The sequence below is a fragment of the Cavia porcellus genome, unplaced genomic scaffold (assembly GCF_034190915.1).
Source record: "Cavia porcellus strain 051 isolate PalLab524CR breed Dunkin Hartley unplaced genomic scaffold, mCavPor4.1 scaffold_2, whole genome shotgun sequence".
In the NCBI taxonomy this organism is placed as follows: Eukaryota; Metazoa; Chordata; class Mammalia; order Rodentia; family Caviidae; genus Cavia; species Cavia porcellus.
This window is the reverse complement of record NW_026947485.1, coordinates 68,938,405-68,951,746: the sequence shown is the minus strand read 5'-3', so window position 1 is coordinate 68,951,746 and position 13,342 is coordinate 68,938,405. Positions and strand designations below refer to the sequence as shown.

The 13,342-nt window shown below is 39.2% G+C and overlaps 1 pseudogene; it reads right to left on the bottom strand.

Moving 5' to 3' along the window:
* Nucleotides 1–5,244: 5,244 nt before the first annotated feature.
* On the bottom strand, nucleotides 5,245–6,169 carry LOC100728164 (poly(rC)-binding protein 2-like; annotated as a pseudogene).
* Nucleotides 6,170–13,342: the final 7,173 nt, after the last annotated feature.

Here is a 13,342-nt window from a genome sequence, read left to right as displayed (position 1 = left end):
GTTATGTTTTTCTTTCTTTCTGGGAGAAGGATCAAGGTCAGGTAAAGGGTTATGCTAATAAGCAAATCTCCCTGCACACAAGCAAGTTACTTCAAGCAAGTGTAAACTAGAGGGCCATCCTAGTTTTCTTTAGCTCTTTAGTGGAGAATAGAGGCACCTAACAGTGATTAACAACCCTTGTTAGCTTGTTTTAGCACAACTTCTGTAGTTTGTAGAGGGCAACAATGGTTAACATATCAATTAGGTAAGGTTTTACAATTCTTTACAGAGAAGAGCATTGATTAAGATATCAATTAGGTCATCCAAAGACATAAGAAGGAAAACACATACAGTAAGCCCCTGTTACAGGTTTTGTTATAACACACATATAATGAAGCTATTTTCTTAGAGTACAACACTAATCACTCACAAAGCCACAAACAAGGGTGATTTTCTTCTGGGAATGAAATTGTGTCCATATGGAGCTCCTGGATTTGGTGCTCAGCTTGTGTGTGATGATCCCAGAGGTGAAATGAGGGAAGGATCATGGATGGGAGCAGGGCGCAGATCTGCAATTTCATACCCAACATGACCTTGGCAATGCCTCTTGTCATATTTGTCACTTAGTACAAGGGGACCGCGTGTACTTGCTAATTGTAATTGTGCTTAAGTTTGACTTTATTTGAAAAAGTGTGGACAAGATTTAGGGCCTAAGCTCAATGTAGCACAATGTGAGACCATTTTACGGGTGAGCGGGAGAACTTGTAGCTGCATAGTTCTCAAGTCTGGCTCTGCTTTTGAATCATGGGGAGAGCTTTGAAGTTTCCCAAAGTGAAGCCTTGTACCACACTAATGAAATTAGAATTTCTACAGTTTCTGACTTGGTAGAGCTGAGAATATGCTCTCCTCCTTCTCCTTCATGTATTTTTTTTTTTTTGGTTTAAATTATGTAAATATTGTGACTAATTTAAAAGACCGCAGGAATTGAAGTCTACTATATCCCAGCACCCACCAGTTTTTAATGGCCTTCGGTGTTGGTTTGGTTTTCTCATTTCTTCTTTCTGTGTGTTCTGGTGCAACTGTTTGAAAGGAGGCTGCATACAGTATGCTTCTTCATCGAAGAATTTTTCAGTGTACATCTCCTGGGAAGCTTGTAAATTACAAATTACAATGATTAAATTCATGAAACAACGTTACTTTTTTAATTCATAGACTTTATTTTTTCTTATTGGGGCAAACCATACAACCTGTGAGATACGCTCTCAACAAAGAACCTTAACACTGATATAATCATGTAATTTGAAAATCATATTTATATTTGCCTAATCATGTTTTATCAACTCTCCTAATAGCATGTAATTTGTATTTCCACTTGAGTGGAGTCAGAGAGCTTATTTATTGGTTCAAACATTATTCTGGATGTTTCCAGAAAAATCAGATTGTTCTCCATGATGTGAGTGGTTCCCATACAATAAGTTGGAGAGTTCATAAGATCCATTTGCATCTGAACACAAGAGTACTTGTCTTCCTTCCAATCCCCAAGTAAGAGGGAATTCTTTATGCCTAATGGCCCTTAACATGAGACACTGACCTTTTCTTTCCTTTGGATTACAAATGAAACACTGGCTCCTCCTGGGACTCAAGCTTTGAGAACAGTGCTACTTTACCGGGTCTCCTGGGCCGCCAGGTTGGTAATTTACCCTGCGTCACTTGGGATTACCAAGGCTCTGTTGATTCTATATTGGAAGAGACATTGTACAAAATTGGATGTTGGCTCTTTTTGGAGAAGCCTGAGTACACATTGTCTTTTATTGATTTTATTTTTCTGTCTAGGGGTATGGTCCAGGATCACACACTGAGTTCAATATTCATATAATCTAGTCTTCTTTAAACTGGAACTCAGCCTTTGTCTTTCAGACCTTTGACAGCTTTAAAAAACCTAGGAGAGGTACTTTACAGAATATGTTTTTATTTGAGTATTTCTGATATGTTCTTATGGTTATATTTGAGCTACATGTGCTTTTGTGGTATAAGGCACCCCAGCTACTTTGTTGTCTGACTTTTGAAAGCACATGGGGTTGTGACTTAATTTTGATCCCTTGGTTAGAGGGCTGCCAGCCTTCCCACTGCACTGTGAACCTTATTTTCCTTTTGAAATTCGTAAGTAATTTGTGGGAAGATAGTTTGAGACTACATGAATAGCCTGTTCTTTTTAAAGTTTCTGCCACTAGATTTAGCACTTATTGATGATTGTTGCCTGAATCAGTTTTTATCATGACTATGAAATGGTGAATTTTGAACTTTTTTCTGTGTTCATTAGTTGGCATTTCAGGGTAAGAAAAAGCACTTTTGTCTATTTTTAGTAAGTGCCCAGGGATTGTCATGTAGTTGTGTGGATTATAAAGTATCACCTTTATTTATTTTGATGATAGAATTGTTTTATATTTGATCAGTGAGAGTCCTCTCAATCTGGCTTCTTTTTGATTATCGTATAAAAAGCCTTACAGGATAATTTTGTACCTCTCATGTTTCATCCCGAAGATTCAGTACTTTTTCCAAGGTTTGCTCATTCCTTTTAGAAGGGAAAGAGTTTTGGGAAGCAAAGGTCTGGATGATACTATGTCCTATTAATAAAGTCTATTTTTTAAATGAGACACATTAGGGAGAGGTGGTTTTAAATGTGTATTCTCTTTAATAGTATATGTTTACACAGTATATAATGATTACATCCCTTGTGAGGAGTTGATACCTGTACACATCTTAATTCCTTTTTTTCCATTCCTTTCTGTCCTGTCTCTATACTCGTCCATCTCTTGCTCTCCTTCCCCTTTGAGAATGATTTATCTCCCTACTTCCTGTTTTCTCTCTTTTAGTTTGGTCTTTGTTGAGAGAAGATATTTTGACACCTAGGTGTATACTCTGGAGTACAGTTGGCCCATCGATTACTGATATATTTAGTTAAGAAGACAAATAGTTACATCTTATAGTTGATTTTTAGTATTTTTAAAAAAGGCATTATTAGTGTGAAGAAAAGGGAACTACATTTCATAATCTGTGATTTTCTTACCAGTAAACAGTGTTATTTTTGTAACAAGAAACTGTCATAGCCTGATGATTCTGCAAAATGACATTGTTTAGGGCTAAATCAGTTGTAAAACCACCAAAACTTGGCAGTGACGAAATATACTTGACACATAATGATATTGTGATAAAGGAGAAATAACATATTTATGCAATTGTGTTTAAGAAGTAGCAGTTTTTTAAGAATTGGAGACATGAAAGATTGTCAGATCAGATCTGTACTATATTTGAATTCTAAGAAAGTAGCAAAATATACATTGAAGTGGCAGAAATTTAGGAGGGATAATCACTTAAAAAGTGTCAGGCAGAAATGAGCAACTCTGTCTAAAAAGATAAGAGATAGTCACTGATAATGTATACCCCTCAAAAAACCAAAATGGCTCAGCTAATTCCAAAAACAATATTGTGAGAACATATTCAGATGTAGCTTGCAAGGTATTATGAGTAAAAATAAACTTTAGCATTTTTTGAGATACAGAAAATTTATTTATAAAACTTATTATATGTAGTGGTTAACTGTGTCAACTTGAGACATTTAGAAGCTTAACTAAATGGGTTTAGCAACTCCACACCCTGAGGTGTAGAAGACCCACCCTAGTGTAGCTTATCACTTGAAGATATAAAAGGGAAGGAGGAAGGACAAATGCATTCCATTCTTTGGAGAAGCTCCAATCTTCACCTTTGGTTTGGACCTTGTCTCCTGGCTTCCAGTGTGGACTTTTCAGCTTTCGGACATAGACTCTTCAGCCCTACATCATAGAGCTTTAGGCCTTCTGTCGCAGACCCATCAGCCTGCTGGTGTGGACTGCACGAGACACTGGGGTGAACTCCAGACCTTGAATTGAATCCTTCTGCCTCCAGTGTGTAGACACCTCCTGCATGCTTCCTCATCTGACTCTGTGACTTGACCATCCTAAGCCAATCTTGTCATTTCTTATACATTTTTGTATCTTGTGTTATCTGTTTTCTCTAGTAAAACCCTGACTATTACACTAAAAGCTGGGGATGTAACTCAGTGGTAATGCATTTATCTAGCACATATGAGGCCTTGGGGTCAATTCCCAGCACTGTAAAGCAGACAGAAACTTATTATGTTAATATACATTATATTATATTAGTAGTACTTAAGCCATATTGCTCCTCAAGATGTAAGATGGCTGTGGATTTTATGAACAGAGAGTTTATCAATGTCACTTGCAAAGACTCAATCTGCACCATGAGAAAAAACTATTCTCAGCTTTTTAAAAAATTTAAATAAGAGCCTTGGATTCAAGAATTTATCAGAACTTAGGACAAATTACTTTCTGCCTTTTCTCTCCTAATAAAAATTACATCAAACTACAGCTTCCTAAAATTATAAGCATGAGTGGCAGCAACTACTTTTCTAAATGATAGAAACAGAAGGAGATTTGAAATATTCTTGTAAGACCACACATGGGCAGTTATTAACATCCAGAAACTAAAGGTTGCAGTTTAAAATACACAAGCTTGAACAAGGAAGGGAACAGACCACTGCCAGGCATATGCAATGAGAAACCCTCTCCCAAAGTGCTTGCTGCCCTAAAGAGCAGTCCTAGGAAAGCCTAATGCAGTATTTGGACATAAATTTCACAAGGGCTAACAAGTACCGGGTTATAGAAAGGAACAATTAAGGGTGAATAAAAAGCATGAGGTGCTAAAACAAGAAATGGCTTGTATTAGAATAATGGCTCCTATTCAAAACCCAGTTAGGGTTCTATGAGGGATAAAAGGTACAAAAATAAGAGCAAGACAACAGGAATAAAACCCACATGGATCACTGTGGCAACCAGTTTCTATTCCCAAAGATCAAAGCTCCAGTCCATCTTTTAATGTTTTTGAAAGTTTCCTGACTTTACAGAACTAAACTGAAAGGTGTTAGTATTTCACTCTTACAGTTTCATGACATGCAGAAAAATCCATCAGCCAAACAAACAAACAAACAAACAAACAAGGGAAACTAAATATGGATCTCAGCATTGACAGCTAACAGAGAAAGGAATTAAAATGCTTTAATTAAAAGATCACAAGTGGAGGATAAAGTGAGTAGAAGCTGAAAATGTAGCAACGATTTAAAACCTGGAATCGCTGGCTGTTCAGGAACCACATAGCTGGACATGGGTGGTGCTGAGCAGCAGGAAAGGTTGTAGATGAATCTGTACTGTTCTAGCTGCTCCCCACGCCACCCGTCTCTGAGGAAAGCCCGACACTGATTCGATACTGAGCTAGGCTAACGCTGGCAGCAAATCCAGTGATGGTAACCTGCCTGTCCTTCCACTGGGTTTGCAGTTTGGATCTGCATCCCAGACATCTGATGAATCTCACTGAATCTGCTGCCTTGAAGGTCAATTATGCAGCCAATCAAATCATTTGGAATGGAGAGATCATGAGAAGTAGTCTGAGCAGATGCATCTGAACCTTCACTGAATCTGGTGCTACCATGTGTCCTGGGGAAATGGGACTACTGTCTGGCCAACTGGTGAAGCTTGGTCAGATTTGACTGTGGAATGGGGTATTGTCCTTAAATGCTTTAAGCCTGACTACCTACAAAGATGACTAGAAAACTTGATGGCTTGGGCCTGCATGGGACAGTCACGACCTTCAGTGGGGACTGGGAAAGTCTCCAGCATGATCACCCAAATCTGTCTGACACACTCAGTGGTGACTTGCAGGGTGACAGCAGTAGCAGGATTGGAAAGCCTATCCCCCAAACTTGGACCTGAGGCCTTGAACTTTCTCGTATTTCCTTGATCTTGCAACCGCCTTTTCCAATGAGAGAGCCACATGGACTAGCAGGGACCATCAGTATCAGAGGGACCAGAGGCCTATAAGCAGTTGTGCTTCTGGTCAGAGAGCTGCTGATGTCCTCTTCCAGTTTATCAATAATCATAGCAAAGGCTTCGAAGATGACATTAATGGGTCTAGTCAAAGTGATAATTCTCTTCTGGCATGTTGATACTGCACCTCACTCTTTATGCAGTTTAATTGGCTCTCTTTTCTTTCTGAGGACACTGCCAACTTCCTTTCCATGCATAAGCAGCAGGGTGGTGAGAGTGACATTTAATCTACCTTCAATCCCATCAGTGTCCATGTTGGGTATTATGGGGAGCTGGGCTTTTTTGAGTGGTCATCTTTGGTCATGGGTGGGCGTCAAAGCCAAAAATTGCCAGTGGCATAAGGTGACTGAGGGGAAAAGGGGAGCTGGTGGGAAGTGGAAAAGAGGGAGGTGGAACAGTAGAGGTGAGCCAGTGGGGGACGCGGGAGGGGGAAGGGCAGAGGAGGCAGGGAGAAGGGAGGCGGAAGGGGAGGGAACCCACTGTAGTGGGCTGTGTGGGAAGCAGACAGGAGATGGCGCAGGCCTCTGCTGGTCTGGGCAGTATTTTCAACTTTGATGTTGAGCAGCCAGGAAACATTTCTGGTGAAAAGTAAAAATATTTCTATACTATAAAGTGACAAAGAAGACCCAGGTTCCACTAACAGAGTGAACAGAGATTTAGCATCCTGGGGTTAGTTGGAGAAAAAGAAGTCATGGATTGAGGCATTTCCCTTGGTAAGTAGAGAGGAGGAAGCCAATGTTTGGCAGACTCTGGTGGGGAAAACAAAGTGCAAATCTATGGTAATATGGGTGGCTACCGATTTCTTGTAGCAGTGCACATGAGACAGTGAGACACTGTGCGCAGTTTTCCAGCAATCTTAGAATGCCACTCGCATAAAGCACACAGAAATGTTCCCCAGCCTTACAGAAAGAGGAGGAAGACAGAGGCCGAGGGCACAGCGCCTCCTCCAACCCTCTTGGTGAAGACCGCCCAGGAGCCTCACCAGTGCCTTCCTGAACAGACGCCAAAAGTGGCTCTCGGAACTTTATATATTGTGTTTGCATTTATAGCTCAGGAAATGTGTTGAATTTGTCATGTAAAAGGGAATGGAAGATATCTGCAAAGTTTAGTGGATGGATTTTATCCTTTAAATTATAACTGTCACTTCTAGAGGGTGGAAATGAGTTTGGAATCTAGGGGGAGCCCTGGGAGAAATGCAGTGGTAAGAGGTACATTACAGTGAATTTGGGGTGAAAATTCGCAGATACTCATTATTTATTTATATTTCATATCTTACATATGCCACTTATCTTATTTGTATGTAGCAAGTATTACCAAACTATCTTAGTTACTTTTCTCTCATTGCTGAGACAAAATGCCCGAGACTCAAAGTTACAGGGGGAAAGGTTTATTTAGCTCACAGTTTGTAGGAATTTCAGTCTATAATTGTCTGTCTCCAAGTTAGAGTAGTAAGGCAGAGGGGCAACTGTTCATGGCTGTGGGAAACAGCAAATCTGGCAAGGTGAAGGTTTGTAGGGGGCAAGAAACCCTTTCTGTCCCTTACATTGTATGCAGGGTACCTGTTATGTGCTGGCTGTAGCACTTGCAACCTTAATCCTAGCCAGAACTATGCCAAACCAATCAGTGGGCTGATTTACTAGTCATACACCCTAATCCCAGCACCGTATACTCTAGATTCAGCCACCTCTGAATAGGCCCTAGGACTACATGAGCCTCTGAGGGGATATCTAGACACAAACCATAGCATAAACTAAGCATGAATTAGTTATAGTATGCTTCCAAAATTTAATAAATTTCATTTTATTTATTAGTTACCCTGAGCAACCTCAGGGAACAGCACTTTTGGACAGGCTGGCTAGAAGCCAAGGACTACCAGGGAGCATGTCATTCTGAAAGGGTGCATCATGGTAGAGGATTCTGACACCATCAGCTGCCTAAATATGAGCAAGCTGCTCATTTTCCTCACTTAAGGGCTAGGGATTTGGCTCAGCGGTGTAAGTGCATACCTAGTAATATGGTGGCAATGATAATTCCTATCCCTACTATAGAGAATTATGATATAGGTACAGCATGCTATGTGTTGCTATGTGTTGCTTAGAAGATATCTGGCACAAGTAAAATGAAGTCAAGAATTAACTCCTATTTGAAGGGGGAAATCTCAGGGATGTGACTCTCAGCTCTGACCTAGGTTGCACAATCAAGGTTGTAGATGTAAACTAACGAAAGCCACATGAGAAGTATGAAACTCATGGCTGACCTGCTAGTACCCCAGGGATGATAACCTTTTCTCTTGATAGAATGCTGTGCTCCTGCCTAGAACATCTTTTTCCTGAAGTAGAGGGGTTTAGAAGCTCCAGTGTTACTATTAGAAGAAAAGTTGGCATCTTGGATTCAGAGAAGAGACTGCCTATTTTCAGGCCATTGGTTATTTCAGGTGGAACAGGCCAGTCCCTGCCACTCATGGCGTGTTCTGTGTTGCTTTGTCACAACGTGGGCCCCCTCTGGAAAGTGCTGGGTGTAAAGCAAGACTTATATCTTATAATCGGAACAACTAGTTTGAAGATAACAATATGCAATGTATTAACCAATGTTAATCTCCGGAAAAATAAAAGAAAAAAAGAAAAAATTGAGTTTCCCAAACTTCCGCCCTCCCTCCAGCCACTGTTCTGTGTTCTAGTACAGACTTTTGTCCTGATAAATGAAATTTTATAATGTCCTGTTCCCATAACATCCTGTTATGCCTGAGCAAGGCCACCAAGATATAAAACTGTCACAGCTTGACAAACTGCCGTTGTTGTCCTTCTGTCAATCCACAGGTTCTGTGCCGAAGGCCCACTCTCTTGAGCAAATGTATAAATGCTTGAAATTGTCCTTTGTCCAGTGCTCAGGCATTTTGGATGCTATAAGTTTAAGCTGAGCTGGTGTGCACCTGAAACCCTGAAATAAAGTCCTCCTGTTTCCCTATTGGTCTTTGTGATCTCTTGAATTCTGCAACAGGTGAACCCTGCCATGTTAGGGTCTTAGTGTTTCCTTCTTCCTTATCTTGTTTGTGTTGCCTCTGCTTTCAGTTTATAGTCTTTTCCCCAGAAAGTTAGAGTGCAGTTAGCTATTTGCACGTTGGTCAACTGCATACAGAGTTCTTTTTCTGTTAGAGTTTGGGGCATTGAGAGACACTTCAGTTCCACACTTATGGGAATTCTCTTTGGAATTCTTTTAACAGTAGGCAAAGAAGGCTAAGATATTCTGTAGAAAGGGTACAGGAACTGGGACTCAGCCTGAATAAATGTCCTAAGCAGGACAAGGTTTCTCCTCCGAGCCCCGGAGCTCATTGTCCTGTCTGACTCTTCCAACAAGTTCTAAAACATAATGTGAGGGAAACAGAGGCAGTTGTGGAAGAAACACAGATGATAGATAACAGAAGGTAGGCTGTGACCAAGTGGCTGAGCTGTAAGGGAGTGCGAGAAAAAATAAGGGATCCTCCCTCCCTAATTTTCTTTTTAGGAAAAGGGTAACTTTTCCCAAAGCACTACTTTTACAAGGAGGTAACTTCTGCTATAACAGAAAATAAGGTCATATAATGTACCATTAAAAAAGGCCTCATTAAGTTCTCTTATAATAATCTTGGGTTATTGTCCACCCTGTGCTTTGTTTAATTGAAATGAAATGATTTCAAAACCAGTTACATATTTGAAGAGAAGTCTGTTCTAAAATTGATAATTTGTGAGAACATGCCTTACCTAAGTATTAGAAGTTTGTAGAATTTTTTTCTAAACTGTACAAGACCGGGACACTATTAGGCATTTTTACTTTCTGAAACTTCAGGGTTTAGTCCTGGGGGATCGTTAGTATTGTTTTTCTAGTGTTACACTATGTACAACAAAGCAATATATCTCCACTTAAGGGACCTGATACTTGACATAAAATTATGGTCATGTACGGCTCTAAAGCTAAGCACAAAAGGATGAAACTGAATCGTTTCATTGAATACAGTACATTTTCCTCCCCAAATAAATTGATTTTAGATAAATTCCCTTCATCTCTTCCATCCTACTGGGCCTGGCTGCTTGCTGTGAGACACAGCTAAGTGGGAAGGAGGCTGTTGTTACTTGATGGCAAATTAATTCAACAATTTCAACAAACATTTATCGAATGCCTAGTATATGCCCAACAAAATAGTACGTGCTAGGCCTGCAAAGTAAAATCAGGTATTGTTCTTGCTTTCAAGAAGCTCACTCCCAAAAGTAGCCCAGAGGTTCTTTTACAGTTAACTCCTATGTAACCTACTAAGGTGCAGGATTAGCGATGGTATGGAAAGGGCTTATGTGTTTTCCTAGGTGACATTTGAACTGGACTTCAATCTTAGCAGAGTAAACTCATGGAAAGGATGTTTCAGGCAGAAGGCAAAAAAAAAAAAAGGATAACATTCTATGAAGTTTTGTTGCCTGCTAAACTGCTGGCTCTGATGCTCTAGGACTAGAACTGGCATAGAGAGATGACATTTAAATCTCTCCTGTAACTTTGAAAAAGCAAATAATAATGTCTTATGTTAGCACCATGTTTTTCCATGAATTATTTACTTCTTATGGAAACCCTGTGAAATAAGAGTTGCACAGATTCCTGAGTTTAATAAGTGTTCAGATCATGTTTCCTGATTCAGTGAAGGTGTATCAATACCATTTTCCACCAACAGATGGCAATGCCAGCTTCACACTGTCGTAGCCACCCTGGGCCTCTATGGTTTGCTTAGTGTAAACTGTATGTATAATATTTGTGTAGTTTGAGTATTTTATAATTATTACTAATTGCGTTATGGACAGTTGATGCAAAGGCAGAGAAAATGGTAAAAGTTGATAAACTGAAGGTAGCAGATATCTCTGTTGGCTGCTTTTCATGTGAACTACAGCCTTAGCAGACAGTTCTGTGCAGGTGCAGGCTCCTCTCAAATGCCAGGGTCCTAAGAGTGGCCTGTGCTCTGCCCAGAGATGTGGGAGCTTCTCCGACCATACCCAGTGCAGGGAAGCGCATGTCTCAGATGCAACCTTCAATCCTGCTGTCAGTAGTGAAGAACCTGTGGATAAACTGCTCAGCTGTTGTCCTTTAGGTGAACAATTCTGAAATGTGTTCCTCAAGGTCCTGGCAGATTCGAACCCTTAATGCTACAACAAGCAGTTCACTAGTTTCCCTACCTGTATTGGCTTTTCTCTGTTACTCAACTGCCTGACAGCTCATTTATCTGGTGACATTTTCCTTAGATTATAAACTCTTGAGGCAGGGCCTTTGTTTACTAATCCAGCCAGGCAAAGATTTGAATACAGGTATGGCAAAGAGAAAAATAATATACCTGGAGTGAAAACTTCAAATGAACAAATATATGAATGAGAATATACATGTATATATATATTTTTTTTAACAAGTAAAATGTCTGCCAGCATATGAATGGACAAATTACAGTGTGTTATGTAACAGAATACCACCAAAAGACATACATTACTGTTTATGCAACATGGACAAATGATATTAAATTGTATAAATAATCAACTATAAGACATCCATGTTGTTAGGTTTATAAAATTCTAGAGCAGTGAAGTTAATCTATAGTTCTTGGATGGCATTGCACAGTAGGATAACTATGGAAAATGATAATGTACTGTCCATATTAAAAAAAAAGCTATAAACAAGTTCAAATATTTTCACCATAAATAAATAATAACTTTTTGGGGAGGTATATGTAATCTAATTTAAACATTACACAATGTGTGCATGTACTGAAATAATATATAGTATCCTGTAAATATTTATAATTGTTAAGTTTTTATATATTCAGTTGAAATTTTTTAAATTAATAGAAATTAACCATAGGAGAATGGATTACTGATAGCATGATTGAGAACTGCAAAAGGGTATGAGGGGATGGAATTGCCTTAGAGTATCTGGGATATGGTGTTAATTCAGTGATTGTATTATTTTTCATGTTTTTCAAAACTCATGGAATTTGGATAACATGCATTTTATTAAATGGAAATCATACTTTGATAGTTTGATAAAAGAAAGAATCCAAAAGGATTTTTTGGTTTTGTTTTATTTGACACAGGTCTCACTATTTAGTTCAGGTAGGACTTGAACTCACTGTATAGCCCAACTGGCCTCAAGTTCATGGCAGTTCTCCTGCCTCAGCCTTATCAATGCTGGAATTATAGCAACGAAGGATTAAAGTGTACATCCTTTTTTGCTTCCAATGTTAGAAGAAACATTTGGAACTTCTGCCTGTTCAGCATGATATTAGCTATGAATTTTTCACATATAGACTTTAGTATTTTGAGGTACAGTCCTTCTATACCTCATTTATAAAGTTTCTATCATACAGCAATGTTGAATATAATTGAATACTTTTTCTTCATCTATTGAGAAGTTCATAAGCTTTTTTGCCCTTTATTTTTTCCTGTGTTTTAGGATGTTCATTGATTTGTGTATGTTGAACCATCTCTGCATGAAGTGGAAGGAATCTGACTTAAAGGCTGTGTGACCTTCTTGGTGACAGTTGAATTTTGTGTCTAGCATTTCATTAATTTTTCATCTATATTCTCCAGAGATATGGATCTATGGTCTTCTTTTTTGTAGTATTTTTGTTTTGTTTTGGATTTTTATAAACAGCTAAGTTAGATAGAAATATTACAGGTAATCAGACAGGGCTAGGCCCTCAAAGAAGCCAATGCAGAAGACCTTGCAACTGTAGGGGAGACAGGCACCTTTGCTGAGGGCCAGACCTCAAGACAAAAGATGAAATGAATACATCCACATACTTCCCCTTAGGATAAGCAACAGGGATTGATATTCTAAATAGGTATGCATCCCCTTGAGGAAGCCAGGAAGAGCCACTAACCCAGCTTCCTACAGGAAATCCCCTGTTCTGTTTCATGTCCCCTTGCTATGTGACACACTTTTCCTTTAATCAACATTACCTGAGCAGGTATGCTCACAGTCTTATTGCTGACCACCTCATGCCCACTTTGTGATTTCCTATATTTCCCCACCTTGGACCTACCTAACTTCATGGTTTTGCTCTATAAAAAAATCCCTAAAAAAGGCAAGGTCCTCAGCAACACACTCAGCACCCTGTCTGTCTCATTCAGACACAAACTTTCTTTCCCAATAAATGTATTCAGCTCTTAACCTCTGTGTTCCTAAAATTCGTTTTTTGATGTTAGAGAACACAGACTCTTACAAGACTTCTAGCAGATTGGGAGTTTCTTTCCCCTATGTCCCTATTGAAACAATGCTGCTTGGAGAAAAAGTTTGTTCACAGTAGTTTTTAACATTCTTTGTATTTCTGTGATCTCAGTCATAACGTATTGTCCCATTTTTCATCTCTGATATTTAGTCTTCTCTCTTTTTCCTAGTTAGTCTAGCTAATGGTTTGTCAATTTTGT